Here is a 2,262-nt window from a genome sequence, read left to right on the forward strand (position 1 = left end):
TCTCAGGTTACTCTGCATGGCCCAGATTATCTTCCGCACGCCCAGGCTGCTCCTACAAGTGTAAGGAAAGGATATGTGTAATTACTTTTTAAGCTCTCATATAACAGAAATCCCCACTGAAATTGATCAGCCTATCTTTTCATCTAAGTGGACACAAGCAAGGTAAATAGTCTTAGATATAAAAGACGTCCCTGTACCTGGGATTTTTCTCTCGTTTTCTTCCCGGCAGCTGCCTAACGGTTCGTTGGCACCACATCCAGATATGGGAAGGGGCGAGACCGAGTGCCCAGGGCCCGTCCCAGCATCCTCTGCCTGGCCTGGGGCCAAGGGCTTTCTGTGAGAGCACTGGACTTGTGCGGGTAGCCAGCGTTCGGTGGTGCGATCTGGAAGTGGATGCAAGTGCAGTCTCCTTGGTTCTCGTCTCTTCTCAGCCTCCGCCTGACTCCCTCCCTCCATGCCTCCCTCCACAGACATGAATTGTATGTCCACCACATGCTTCCGGCTCAGTGAGGGTCTGCATGGGCACAGACCTCACGGACTCCGGCTCCAGCGAGAAAACCCAGGTGCACTTAGACCACGGTGACATGCCACTGAATTTGGGAAGGGCCGTGAGAAAGCATTTCTGAGGGACTGGAGAGCGTGGGAAACAGTGACTCTCAACCCTGTGCTTTTGTGTGGGGCCATGTCTGGAAAGTTTCCTTCTGTTACCCATTCCCTGTGTGAGTCACCATTTCACAGAAATGGGCTCTTTAGAATCAGGGCTCTTTAAACAGAGACGCAGCAGCCACCCGGTTGCCAGGGGCTGCCTTCTGATGTCAGCTGCAGGGGAGGGGCAGGCCGGGGAGGGAACCCCCTGCCTTGGTGTCAGCCAGGCTGCCTGCAGGTTTCCATTTCTCCTCTTAGTCTCTTGATTTTGTGAGTGTGTGGGGCCCTTGCTTCTTACATCTTCCAGTAGATAAGAGAGCAGACCTCTGTTTCCTAAGGCAGCACGTTTCTCTCCATGCCTGCCCCAGGGAGACGTCTGTTACCACCACCAGCAGCAGGTAGAGACAAGTGTCCTGACGCCACACCCTGTGCCGGGGCTGGGGGGTCGTCTGTGAGGCTCACACGGTGCTCTTGGGCATCTTCTGATTTGGGGCAGGAGTGAGAGGGGGTGCTGGGAGGACTCACAGGGTCACCCCGAGGCACCAGGTGGGAGAGACACCCTGGGAACTAGGGCAGCTCCACTGTTCCCCCAGCACAGTACACATGTGTCTTATCCGTGCAGACTGACCACTAGGTGGTTGCTCCATCAAAAAGCCAGTTAAAGTGGGGAATCATAGAGATAGATAGATATTTGTTTTATAAATACTTATGTATATATTTATGTTTATAAATATAGATATATATTATATATAACATTATGTATTATATGTTTGTTTGCCAGTCTTTTGAATTTGGGCCAAGCCTTTTCCGGAGTCTCGGTGGTCCGTTCAGCAAAAGCCATGGACGTAATGCGCCAGAGTTGACTCCCAGTTTCTAAATGAACCTGAAAGACACTGAAGCCATCTGAGTGCAGGGTCCTCTATTTTTATGCCTCCCCATCCTGCATGGCTGTCTCACAAAATCCAATTATGACAACTGTTTTTAATCAGTTCACCTTCACCAAGTTTTCCAAAGTAGTCAAATTAATTTTTCTTTAAAAATTATTTTCACGTGTATTTCCACTTTCCTTATTAGTTTATGTAACATCAATTAAATTTAAAGTTTTCAATAAAAATCACGCATAACTGGCCTTAAAATTGTCTAGGAACGAATCCTACTAGTGCTGGGTCAGCAGACAGCTCTGGCAGCGGGCGGGCGGGGTCCCGGGGCCTTCCAGGGGCAGTGCACCAGGGCTGGTGAGGGCCGGGGGGAGTCGTGGACAAGCCGGGAGAGGACGGTGGGTCTTGTTTCAGATGTTCCGCACCCGAACCTGTGGTGGGCTCTGCAGATGGAAATGACCAGGAGGGAACAAAGGAGCACAGGAGAGATGAGAGGGTCTCTCCAAGGAAGTGAGAGCTGGAACTGGGAGTGACTAACCCAGGGAGAGTAGAGAGAGAGACAGACCCAGGAAAGACCCTCCACCCCACTTCTCCTCACAGCCCAGGGGGCAGCCACCCACCAGACTCCAGTTCCATCCCCAAGGGGCTGCTCACAGATGGACCATGACAGAGCTTCCCAAGCTTGAGAGAGCAGGAAGTCACCTGGAGCAGGAAGTCACCTGGGGCAGGAGGTCACCTG

At 51.7% G+C, this 2,262-nt stretch overlaps 1 long non-coding RNA gene across 1 annotated transcript; it reads left to right on the top strand.

The window, feature by feature from the left end:
• The first annotated feature begins 841 nt into the window (after positions 1-841).
• Positions 842-1,774, top strand: LOC140690127 (uncharacterized). The gene is made up of 2 exons (XR_012065312.1): positions 842-1,043; positions 1,427-1,774. It is a non-coding gene; the product is annotated as an uncharacterized lncRNA (long non-coding RNA).
• Positions 1,775-2,262: the final 488 nt, after the last annotated feature.

Source organism: Vicugna pacos, chromosome 28 (genome assembly GCF_048564905.1).
Source record: "Vicugna pacos chromosome 28, VicPac4, whole genome shotgun sequence".
Taxonomy (NCBI): Eukaryota; Metazoa; Chordata; class Mammalia; order Artiodactyla; family Camelidae; genus Vicugna; species Vicugna pacos.